This window comes from Lichenostomus cassidix, chromosome 4, assembly GCF_008360975.1.
Source record: "Lichenostomus cassidix isolate B80296 chromosome 4, HeHo_3.0, whole genome shotgun sequence".
Classification (NCBI taxonomy): domain Eukaryota; kingdom Metazoa; phylum Chordata; class Aves; order Passeriformes; family Meliphagidae; genus Lichenostomus; species Lichenostomus cassidix.
The window spans coordinates 10,966,744-10,980,027 of NC_139484.1; positions in this window are offsets into that span (position 1 = coordinate 10,966,744).

The following is a 13,284-nucleotide window of genomic DNA, read 5'->3' on the forward strand; positions in this document are numbered from 1 at the left end:
TTTTCCATTCGACCCTTTGGATAAATCAAAATGAAATAATTTTAAAATGTGCAGATCAAAACTAAAACTTAAAGAAAAAAATAAGCAGATGGATTAAGAAATGAAGAAGTAACACGGAAGAGACAAAGAATCCAACTGTGAAAAAGCAAGGATAACAAAGGCATGACTCACTGGAGTCATGAGTCTTGAATGAGTAAAGAGGCCTGTGCAGCTAATCTACAGTAAAACCTGATCACAAAAGGATTTTTACTGCCTTGAATCCATTGTGATACCTTTTAGAAGTAGAATAATAAGGAAGAAGCTTGCCTCTTAAAACACCATTCACTCCTAGAGCCATCCATGGGAACTAGGTCACTCTCCAAGAACATAACCATTACAAACAATAAAACAAGTTTCCATTCACAACCTGAGGGAAAAATATATGGTGCTTTGCACATTTTTATTGTAAAATGAATACTGTGAAAGGTACTTTCTTAGGGTACAATGACACATTTCCTTTCTCACCTAGACCAATAAAAGCAGGTAATGCAGGCAGGATGCCACACCTCACAGGTGTCTGTCCACTGACTCTTAGGCAGCATCAAAGACTGAGTTAATCTGTCTTTACTAGATTATACGTTCTGTTGGGCTTCTAAATTTGTCATCTAATTAGTGTCTGCTCAGAGGGGTTTTTTTCAGATTGGACTTTGGCAGGGAAGGGATTTTACATGTCAGATTTATTTCCAGCTTCTATATGACAGAAAAATATTGAATTCTGCTGGTATGAACAGGAGGAAAAGGAATGGCAACAGCTAACCACTAGTTTCAACAGCAAGAATGGGAACATACCTGTTTTCTCAGTGTATTCCTGAAGGGGAAGGCAACAGGTTCAGAATTGTTGTGGTTTGATGGCATTTAGTCACTGTGATAGTCTTGAGGAAAATTTTCAAGCAAAAACTTGAAATCCATCACCACTTAAACAAGACAGTTTATCTTTCCATATATCCCTCCACTCATAACTACCAATTTCACTTCTATACTAACCAAGGCAAAAGGAAAACCTCCTTTTTTACCATTTTCTCATAAAAAAGCTATGTATATTCTGAAATAAAGAGTATCTTTATCCAATATACATACTTATCCATAGTTTTGAATTTATACTATGGCTTTTTGTTCATGGTTATCAAGAAATCCAACATACCTGACACCGTTGTCCCCATTGTACAACAGGTTATTTGATAAACAACATAACATAGAGGATTTTTCTGAACCATACCTTACAGATGATTGGAAAGAGACAGAATGCTTATGCTTGGAATGCTTACCCACAAACCCACTCATTTCTGGGAGGCAGATAGACCAACATGAAAAGACTGCGTCAAAGTAAAAGTAAATTGTCATTACCTGACTCAGCTTCAGGAAAGCTCCAAGGAAATAGAGATGTCCTGTAGAAAAGACAGAAAAACTTAGAGTATTTCCTATCATTGACAAAAGAATCCTTTAAAGGAGGGTTTCAAGATAATTTTGAGAGAATGAATGTGAGAAGTAATTTGCAGGGTAGCACTGCTGCTCATCATTGTCTTAATACACAATATTTTTCAAGATAAATGGGTTTATCTCAGCTGAGAGATATACAAAATTATACTTTTCTCTCATATTACAGCCAAACATAATGAAGAAAAATGTTTAGGAACTGAGACATTCCCATACACAGAACAGAGAGTAAAAGGGGAAGTAGAAGACCTGTAAGTCAGGAAAAGCTCACTCAAAGCTTGATGCAGGAGAGAAGAGAGATTTCATGGGTGCTAGGGCCTCATGTTGGTACAAGCAAAGACAGTGAAGGCAATCTGAGCTTGAAGAGCCTTCATGGCCTTCTGACCTTTAATTCCTGGTCCCTACCAGAGTTCAGTGAAAATGTGTGTGATGAATAAAAACACTGAAAGCTGTACAACTACTCAGGAAATTCATCATCATCTAAAACTATTTTTTACTTAAAAGCTGTGCTGTAAACAGAGAAATATCAACCATCGATACAATCAGGACTGACCTCCTCTACCAAAACTTAACTGATATAGGCAACATTCAAAGATTTGCTGCTATAATCAAGCTTCTGTTGAACCAAAGCAACTTCTCCAAGATAAAAATGCTGTCCAATGGCAGTTAAGAGTACAATAAAGCCAAATCCAGGATTTTGGATCAGTTTTGCAGCACACTAACATTTAAGTGGTGGCCAGCCTCTCATTTAGGAAAAAAAACCCTAGATGCAATATAACCGAGAAAGCCACACTGAGAAATTCTAGAAATCCTAGTGGGAATTACTAACTTCACACTTTTGGCAAATTACCAAAGGCACTGCCTGCACTCATAGACGCTGTGTAGCTCTGTTTAGTCAGCACCTTCAGAATCTTGGAGGTACCGAATGTGCTTAACTAGTTTACTTCAGTTAGGCTTTTACTGTACAGAACACTGTATTTTTCACAAGTAAAAAGAACATTCACATTTCCAGAGGTACTAAGAGCCATTTATCACCATTTGAAGGTCCATAATCTTATCAGCTATAAAATTAAAACAATAAAACCATACATTTGTATAATCCACTACTAACCACTTGCATTACTTAATTGATGACATCACTAAACACTATCTAGCACATATAAGTACAGATAATAATATTGTTTGCATGTGTCCTACTCAATAAAAGCAACTGCCTTGTCAGTAAACTGTCTATAATTTACTCCCCCATGAAAGTTATGGTTGTAATTCTAAGGTACATCCAGGAAATATCTATGGAAAGTCTCACAGAAGCACAGAACCTCAAAAGATAAAGAAAATAAGTTATTTTTGTAAGTACACGTTGATAGTAGTTCTAAGTATCTAATAACCCATATAGCAAATGAGTGTATTCTCCTGTTTACATTCATCCTGCAATCACTTCACGTTATTCAGGTCATTGTTTATGCTGTCTGTGAGTAGTGAAATATAGTTGATCAAGAAAAATTTTTTTCAAGATAAAAGTTAGCCCTTAAAGGTAGCTGGGAAAGTTAGAATTTTAGCAGTCTGAAGCCTTGCATCAAGAAGCTTTTGAAAACAAAAACAAACAAACAAGAAAACCTACTCTAAGAGGACTGCCCTGGAAAGAGATTGACCATCTCATGGAAGTACAGCCTTGCAACCAGGCAAATCCAGGATTGCCACCTCAATTTCACTGCATCCACAGACGAACTCAAACAAGGCTCACTTCGGAGAAGTCAAAACTGTCAGACTTTACTGACAATCTCTGATGATAAGTACAGTTGTGAAGTTAATTTTTTTAAGGAAAGATTTTGTAATTCCACACAAGTTAAGCATCTAAATCCAAGCTAAGCTCCACCATGCAAATTGAATTAGGAGTTCTGAGGAAAACACACACCTCTGTGCTCATGCAAATTATTTGCCTATCTTAGCAAAACAGAGGTTACTAACACTGTATAAAAACAGCACCACAGGTCAAGTCCAAGAGAGACTGAAAATCTGAAAGAAAGTATTACTCATGGAATCTTGTGAGGAGTGCTTTACAAATACCATGAACTGGCAGGAAGGATGACAAAACATGCATTCCTGGCTGTCTGGACTGAGTTTGAGACTAACCAGCCACATAGACTGTAGGAATGAAATTTCCCAAAAGCCCTGGAAAAGTACAGTTAAATTAAACAAACTGATAATAAAAGCAAATCTCCTTCCAGATTTTCTCATTTGATTTTCTCTTACTAGAGCCTAGAAGAACAGAACAATACTACAAATCCTCATTGTAGATGGAGATGAGAAAATAGTGGCAGCTGAGGGTCCTCTTCACTCCCTCCAGAGTCTTCAAGGCTTCTAGGTTATAATACCATAGAACAAGTACAGAAACACTCTCCTTAAAGAAACCAATCAGTAAGGCAAAGATGGCTTCACAGAGTGCAGAGTTGTTTTGTATTTTAGAGAACCAATGAATACCTTCATATAATGAGTCTAGGAAATAAGTTCTAATGGTCAAATTGTTTAGGGACTGTGGGCAGTGAAAACCAGATCTGTTTAATACAGGAGAAAAAGAACTACCAAGGTTACAGAATTGGGGTGGAGGGTTATTGCAAGGAAAATCAATTTTTTTTTTAAAGGTGTGCTGAAGTGATAGACTTCAGACTCTTTAGTTATTGAACTGAATTGTTTAATGTGTGTCCCAAACCAAATTACAGGCTCATTTACATTAAGCCTTAACCCTGCCAAGAAAAACGCTGCCATGGATCTGGCCCCATGAATGCTCATATGCCATAATAATCAATAAAACCCAACCACTGATCACACACCTCTATCTAACTTTTCACAGGCTTTTCTTCATTGGGGAAAATTATATGATAGTGTCCTGGGCCCTTGCTGGCAAGTATAGGTATCAGCAATAGCAGAAATGCTATCAGGAATTACCTTTGATGGCTAAACTGGGGCTCTGGATCACAGAAATACACTGGCATGATGCTCTGAAAATCCCCTCTCCAGCCAGAGTTTTATTTTCTGCCATATAAAGCAATTCACTGTGCTGCCATCACACTTTTCTGTCCCGCTGCCACCAAGCACATTGTGGAATTTTATCCATGGAGTCAAAAGAGCTTCATCAAGAGTTATAGGCTTGAAGCATATATATATACAATATAGCAGTCATCTAGGTTATTTTGTTGCTGATTAATTTGCCTTACTCTATATAAAATAAATATTACACATGTGATTTCTTTTCAATTTCATCTGTATACACATCTACCTCAAATGACCATTTAAAGCCCTCTCTGTGCACTGAAGTCCTCCTTCCCTGCTTTTCTCCCATGTGTGAATGAGATGATCTTTATCTCCATTTTCCTTCTGAAGCAGCTCAGAAGGAACTCTCCCCCTTTCCCTGTCCCATTTCCAGAAGTTACCTGCAAGAAATTTTTCTAGCCCTCACAAGTGTTACCACCACTTAGATAGTAAATCATCACCAAACCTAAAATGCAAAAAGAGTTAAAAGCTGAGAATGTTAGTTATCAATATCTGCCTGTAGAGCATGTGTGGTATGGAAAGCAGTAAGAGTAGCAACTCTAAGTACAGGAAAAAAAAGTGTTGAATTGCAATCCAAAAGGTAGATCCTATACCCTATCAAAAAGGTAGCTCAAATGGAGTCAGGTACAAACCTCTGCTTCTAGAGTATGGTTCCCACACCCACAAAATCATAACTTGGCTCAAGCAGCCTTTTCACCATGGTAGAAATCATCATCACCATGAAAGAAGTCCAATGTAAATTTAGCCAAATTATTTAAAAATTGAAATTAGAATTCAATTTTATTTTTCATTTTTAAAATTGAAATTGAAATTCTCATTAGAAAGCTAGGAATCATGTTCTCTAGAGAGGGCTTCGTATTGTACAAGAACACTTGTACAAACACTGTGAATGTGAAAAGCTTTCAGCTATAAATGAAAAGTCTCTGACCTCTCACACTTGGCTGCTTTTCCTACTTTATCCCTCCAGCTATTACCTCCCTCTGCAAACCTGGCTTCTAAACTCACACCTGATTGATAAAAAACCAAGATTATATTAATTTGTTCATGTAGCAGCCTACATGGCACATAAAATCATTAGAACCACAAAAGTTCACAGTCACAAGGTTTTGTTTATAGCATTAGATGCTAATGACCTTAGGAGGTGGCTAAACCCATCTGCTGTGTAACATGCTCACTTTGTTCCTTTATCAATCCCTTTAATAAAACTCAGACTTGAACCTTACATCCCATTGATAGCTTGTATAAAGCCCACATCACAGGAAATCTGGGACATAATTTATTATCATTTATTTCACAAAGCTGAATTACTATACGTGCATTGCATCAACAACTTATTTGAACTGTTATAGCCATGCTTTTGTTTCAAGTTTCAGCTGTTGCAGTTCGGATTTGCATCCTTGGTTTTCCTTTAAACCATTGCATGTTCTTTATCAGAGATAATTTTTTTAGCTAAAAACTAGAATTGCAATTTGAAAGCTTGATAGCAAAAGAACCATTTCCTGTAATCGAAGACATGGCTTCACCGTGTAAAAACCAAGTAAAAATAACTAAATAATGAGGACTTTACACCATGAAAACAATAGATCTGCTCTTGGCTCCTCAACCAATTTCTGAAAACTTTCCTGACAAGTAGCAGTGATCAATTTGTCAAAATCAGCTGTTCCCAAAATGCAGTGACACTAAGTATCTTACCTCACTGCTGGTGAGCACTGACATTTCAATCTCAAATCAAATGCTAGAGCAGACCTAGAAAGTTTATTTTCCCTACAAAAGTGCACTCCAAACACCTGCCTTTAGATTATATTCATTATCTAACAGCCAAGGCCTGCATGCAGTCTCACCTCACCTTGTTTCCTTATAGTGCTGACAATACAGATCTGTTTATGGTTCATGTTTCCCAGAAACAGCCATTGAAGTAAATATGGAGTATTTACTTCATCCTTTTTCCAATTTACTTATCGAAGGAAATATGAAATAAATATTTCAGAGGAGTACCATGATTCCTTGCGTATCCCTGTGCTACTGGAGTCCTGTGCTCAGCAAACTGTGTAAGGACTGAGATGCTGAATGAAAATCAAGCAGCAGGACCAGTGCCACCCTTGGCTAGACATGGGTGCTGTTCCAGAGGGAATTTTAGCAACAGTTACAGGCAAAGTTGGTAACCCATTGTAAATATTACTGCATTATGAGCTAGCAGCCTATAAATCCCTTCTCGGTGGCATATCCCTATGGGAAAGGGCATGCAAGCTTCCATATGGTGGTGATATATCATGTGATTTTTTAAAGGCATACTGTAACTCGGACTTATTTACTGTTCTCTCTCCTCGTATCTGTAAACAAAGAAAAGCTTAAAAGGTTACATTCCTTCCTACTCCTCGCTATGTTATTTAAACCAAACTGAGAGTTTAGCCACATAAACATCTGTCATCTGAACTTAATTCTTGGTACTTTCTCTTTTTTTCTTCTTCTTTAGAAAATAAAATACTCAGATGTGTCTCTGACTGCATAAACGGGGAGCTGAACCATCTCATTTTTCTGCCAAAGTATCAGAAATAATGATAGATAAGAGCAAGGAGAAAATTTTAGAAAACAAAACAATTACAAAAAATGAAGCATGCTGAACATCAACCGTATCCTAAATAGTCTCCTTCTATTTGCCCCCACACATAACAAAGTACAAAATAAACTCAGATACCATTTACTTCCGGTTTAATTCAGAACAAAATTAAAACCACAGCAGCCTATTTGTACAAATCATACCTAGGAAAATGCACCTTAACACATGCAAAGGAACAAAATTAAAATGTTCAAATTTTCTTTTCAATTTTTTGCCCCACCTCTCTGTTACACACAGAAAGATTCAGAAGGAAAATGGCAGATTCCATGCATAAGAAAATCAAATAGACATATTCATGTCGGCTCCCAGGGCATCATAACCATCCTGCAGTTGGATCCACAGGCAGATGAACAACTTGAGCCTTCTCTTGCTCAGGTCACCTCCTTCCGAGGTCCCTCATTCCCCACAAGACCTCAGTCTCCAGCTGCCTCTCCTGCTGTGCAGCTGGAGGGTTGAGACTCACTAAAGGGTCTCTCTGAAGACCCCATCAGGTCTTGTTATTGTCCCTGACACTGCACATTTGGCTCACCCACTCCTGCAGCTCCACTACGTGGCAACACTGCTTGGTTTTATTTTCCATCCCTGGAAGTACAAAGCAGTAGACTGGCCAATGGATTTATTTTTCCCATGCTCAGGTAGGGTGGCTTCAGGTGAGACTGGACTTTTTTAGTCAGTGCTCCGGGACCATGAGATTGTGCAAGTAATGATCATTTTGAAGAGGCTGTAGAATCAATTTTTGAAAGAAAGAATGGAGAGTCCAAGGACCCTGCCTCTCATGCTCTAGCAGCTCATAGAGGAGAGGGAGGATGATGCATGGTTACCTATTCCTTGACTCTGCCAGAGGCTGCAATCCCCACCACAGCAGCAGAACAGGTGGTACATCTACTCCTCAGCTGAGGCACTTCAGGCTGTCACGTTAATGGAGTTGCCATCAGCTCCAGTTTACATTACCATGTGAGAGTGAACCACAGCAGCAGAGAGCTCCGAGTCACAGTCCCTGTTGGAGTTAGGCATTGTGGCTCAAGAGGTGGCCTCCCTCACATCTCCCCAGCCAATGCAGCTACATCTCGCAGAGATCATGAATCACATGAATCAGAGTCTGACAGCAGGGATAGATTAGGAAAAAGAAGTAAGACAGGAAATAGGGAAGAAGAGAGAATAAAGAAGTGAGTGCAAGAAAGGAAAGAGAGTTAGCAGAAAAGCGGTTATTAGTATGTTAAAAGGGGGGCGGGGGGGGGAAGGACAGGAATTTGTTAGTGTTCCTAAATTTAGAGGAAGTAGGCAAGGCACCTCACATCTATTAATACTACTGAGTTATTGATTACCTTTGGGCTTGACCTCAAAAAGGGCCAGTAACAAGTTGTTTGAATCAATTACAACTGTAGTAGTCTACAAAATATGGCCATCAAATTAAGTGAAAATTATTGTGTCTGGGATTTGGATATGCCAAGCTCTAGCATGCATCAGGGAGCAGAGTCACACCCTCAAGAGTTAACAACATCAGTATGGAAAAGATTTTTACCTGGCTGGGCAATTAAGAAGTGTCCAAGTGATGAACAAGAGGAATTGGCACCTCCAAAGCATAAGGCAGCAAGAAATGGCTTGTTGGGAAGAACGACAAAACCTTTCTTGCTTGAGTTAATGAATGATAAATTAGCAGGTCAGGGGAAAATCTTTTCCATTGAAATGATTCAAAAGGTGTACAGGGACCAAACACGGAAAAGGAATCCGCCTGCTTCAGGCTCCACTCAGTGAGTGTAACCTGAAGACTTAAAGACTTAGTGAAAACAGAGGCCTCAGTTATAAATGCTGCCAGGCATTTGCCAACTTGTCAGTTGAGTCATACGGAGTAAAGGAAACCATCAAATCTGAATTAAATGCTGCTTGGAGAATATGTTGGGGTTTTCTTCATTCCCTTCTGTTCAAATGAGTATACATGTGTGCCATCTGTTTAGGGTTTGTAAATAAATACTTACTGACTTGTAGCTTAATTTTTGTTAGGAGTTATTCCAAGGAGGGTTGAGCCGTAAAGCATTCCTCTCCTTGGGAATGGCCACCCTGAAAATTTGTGTCTTAGATGTTTGCAAGGTGACCACCAAGCTCTGTGTGTTCCCATACATGCACAAGGTTCTGTGTCTCTGCAAGTGACAGGCTCTGCTTGAGTCCTCTGGAAAAGGGAGTTTACAGGGAAAATGTGTCTGTGGGGTGAGCACTGATGGCCAAGAGAGCTCTTGGGCATCAAGCAAGGCAACAACTATATTTCAAAAGTCCCATGGGACATAAAATAGTAATAAAGATTGAAACAATGTTGTGAAAAGGGGAGAGGCTTACCACATGTGCTGCAGGGGAAAGTAAAAACTCTCCATGTCCTTGATGGTGCCAGAAGTTGGTCTCAAGCTGAAATAGCACAAAGAAATAGAATTAATATTTCTGTGTTATCACAGATGAAATTAAAGGCCAGAAATGAGAAAATGGGAGGCAGCTAAAAATGAAGAAAATAAAGAGGCCAAACTGGCATCACAAGAAAAAGAGCACAGGAGGTAAATGGTATTGACAACCACAGTCAGCTGCCTGAGATGAAAGGACCTAACCAATGAAACAGAAGCAACTTTCCAAGTCACACAGCCTGTAATTCACACAGCAAAGGAGGACATTCCTGACAGTTTGTGCAGCATCCACAAAGCAGCTAAAGACTGTCAGGTCTTATTCTTCTAGCTGGAAGGATGAAACCTCATCCATTTTCAACAGTGTAGACTAGGCAGTGTATCAAATTACACTCTGGTCAAACACATTTTACTAAGAAATTTTTTAATTATTCCAGCAATAGACAGCCAGCAATGACAGGGCTTCAAATAGCAGAATGGTTTAAGTCTTCTATAGAAGCATTTGCTACATGCCATACCTGTGCCAAGAAGAGGATTGGGATCTTATGTGGTGGGAAATGAGGCAATTATTGTTCTCATTAAATTACTTTAGGCCAAGGCATTTCAAATCCTCAGGAAACAGTTCATTTAAATGTGGGGATGATGATATGTTCAGCATTAATCTCTCAGGATGAGCATAAGAGAAACCTCAGCATCAGCAGATGGGCAAGAGAGGGAGCAGTGAAATAATTCCCACATACAGTCCCATCCGTTCAACTCTCCACAGCAAATATCCACAGCAGTACCTTGCAGCACTACAACTCAGAGTACAGCAAGAATGTAAAGTCACTACAGCACATGTTCAATTAGCAGAGTCAGTGCAGGGCAGGCAATCAGCTGCTGTGACCAGAGGTGACATCACAGCAAGGAACTTGTAGTATCACGGTGTTGGGGAAATCAAAACCCCTGTACTGATTGCAAGAACAGTCCTCCTGCTGGGAAAGCAAAGAAGGCCTGAAGGGGTGGGTAAATAATCAATGGAATTTCCATTCAAAAAAAAAGCCTTACAGAAAGAAGTCAGAGTAACTGCAATCAATGAATGTGGAGCTAATATAGACTGGAGAATGGAGTCGGTGTGGACCAGCACATGGTTCCTAGCTTAGCTGGTTTAGTGGGACCTAGAGGCATATTCCCATTTTCCCAGCAATCTTAGCATGCTGTCACAACAGCCACACTGGCTCTGCTCAGTTGCTTCCAGGTGACCCCTGCAGTCATTGTCATTATCACCCTCCTAGAGCTAACCTGCCAGCCTCCCTTTTTTGTGTCTCTGAGTCTTTTATAGAGTTTACCCACAAGATGGATAAGTCACCGCCAAGAGCCAACTGTAGCAAGAACTGAATGCTCACCTACCACCTCATGCATACATCTTTGGAGTATGAATGTTGGCAGGAAGTAGCTATTCTCTTTCTTCTGTTTGTTGCTGAATGGTATAATACAGTCTTGTTTCCCTTCCAGAAAGTGTCCTTTGTTCTGACAGTGAATTTATATAGACCAAGCAGTGACACTTTTGTACAGGGCAATCTTAACATTTGGGTAGCATGGCTGGGAAAATAAAATTCCTGCTCAGCAAGCATTAGCCTTTTTCCACTTCTTTCCTTCCTAAAATTTATGGTCACTTCTATCCACCTTTCATCTGCTCAAGGGAAAAAAAAAATAAGGAAAGAGCCTTTTCTTATGTTCTTCACTTAAACAAAACCAGGCTTTCACATTCAAAGAGATTCATACCCTACTACCAAGATAATAGGTGAGATGCAAGTCCAAAAGTGCCCCTGCTGTGTGCTGAGCATTCATGGGTGGTCGAAGCTGTAACTGAGCTGCCTCACCATGGTGCAGCAAGAATTCAGATTTATTTTATGCAACTGGCATTCCATTTATACTTTTTTGTCCACTGTATCTCAGGGCGCATTACAGAGCATTTAATCACAATATGCTGTACCTACAGCACAGTTCCACCAGAATCATTTAGTGCATGAAAGGGGACGGAAGGGGAGGAGATGGGAGAAAAAGGAAAAGAGGGATTTTGATTTTGGAAAATTTAATTCTCATCTGATTAAAAAACAGTTAAGTGTTCTGATCATTGTCTTCCTTCTGAGTCCTGTCACAATCTTCTCACTTATTGCACCTCTTCTCAACAACTCAATTCATATTGTGTGACAGTTAAGCCTTGCTTTCTAATTCCTGGGTTGTTTATCCATGGCGAAGGTAAAAGTGGAGTTGTTTCTCCACTAGTCTCACATTCTCCTAGTTGCCTAAATGCTTCAGAACTGCCCTCTCTTAATTTTAAACTGCTGCAACCAGGCCTGTCTAGTGAGCAAATACACAGCCTCAGTACATAAAGACCTGTCCTCTCTTCATGCAAACCTTAACTCTTCCTTGAAAACACCAAGTTAAAGGATTTCTAAAATATCTGTGGTAGCTTCCTGTGCAATTTGTCTTCATACTTTGGTCCGTAACTTAAACTGTAGCTCTCCAGAATAGGTAAAGCTTTCCTATCCATGCTTTCTAGCATGCCAAGTACACAGCCAGTACTTGACAAATAATTGCTGTCTCCACATATTATTCTTCCTACCCGATGGCAGAGCCCCAGGAATTCAGCCCAGCAGCTAACGAGCAAAGTCCGGAAAAAGCAAATAAGCATTTTGAGGATAGCTCATCTTTCTCTCAGCAGCTTCTGGAACCAGAAGCAAAGACAAAAACAAAGGGAAAAAACCCACAGTTAAAAAGCTGCAACCAGCCTCATTCCTTCCATTCCTCATCTTGGCAAGTAAGAAGTACAGTAGCTTGGCCTCCCCTGTAGTTAGCTTGGCCTCACTTCCTACCCATGGGTGTGGGCTTAAGGGTAAAGAAATATGTAGGCTGCAAACCTGTAGTGGTGGTTTATTTAGAATGTTTCCATGAGGCCACTTCAGCATTTCTCCCTTTTTTTCTATAGGAATTTTTCATTTAATAGTACCAAACATAACGGCAAATGAATGGCTGATCAGGCACACAAAAACCTATAAAATCAAAATTAGGAGAATAAAAAACCTAAGTGTGACTCACACATGAGATCTGAGATCAAGAAACCAAGTCCATTAGTACTAATCACTAGGTGCATGTATGCTTTTACAAGTCCAGAGACAATGGAATAACAGAAATATTCTATGAAGGCACAAGCACACAGACAACAGTTTCAATAGTTTGTATTGTTGCCTCCGTGAGAGAAAATACATCCCAAGAATACTCACCCTGCCTGCTTTGGCCACACCATGGGCAGCTCCAATACATGCAATTAATGTCAAGAACATTACAAATGCTGCTTCTCTCTTGCTTTCTTTTCTGTTCGACTTGCTTCCTACTTAGAGTATACATCAACAGATTTAAGGAAAACCTCCTCACTGTCTATTCCCCATTTCAGCTGTGATCACTGTTATTGTATTTGCATTACCCACAAAGGAAAAGATGTTTAGAAGTGGGTTTTTTTGTCGAAAGAAGTTATCTCAATTCAGAAGAACCCTGATTTGGTTACTAATGCCAAGAAATAGATGACTATGGACTTAAGGTCACCAAGTGGACATATCCCATTAAATATAAATTTATACCACTCACAAGCCCCTTTGGTTTACAGGGTGAAGGGCAGTCAAAGCATTAAATCCATCATTTCACCTTGTTTATCCCAAAGAGAAAATTGCATATTTTTATTATAAAATCAGACAATCACAAAATATCCCAAGTTGGAAG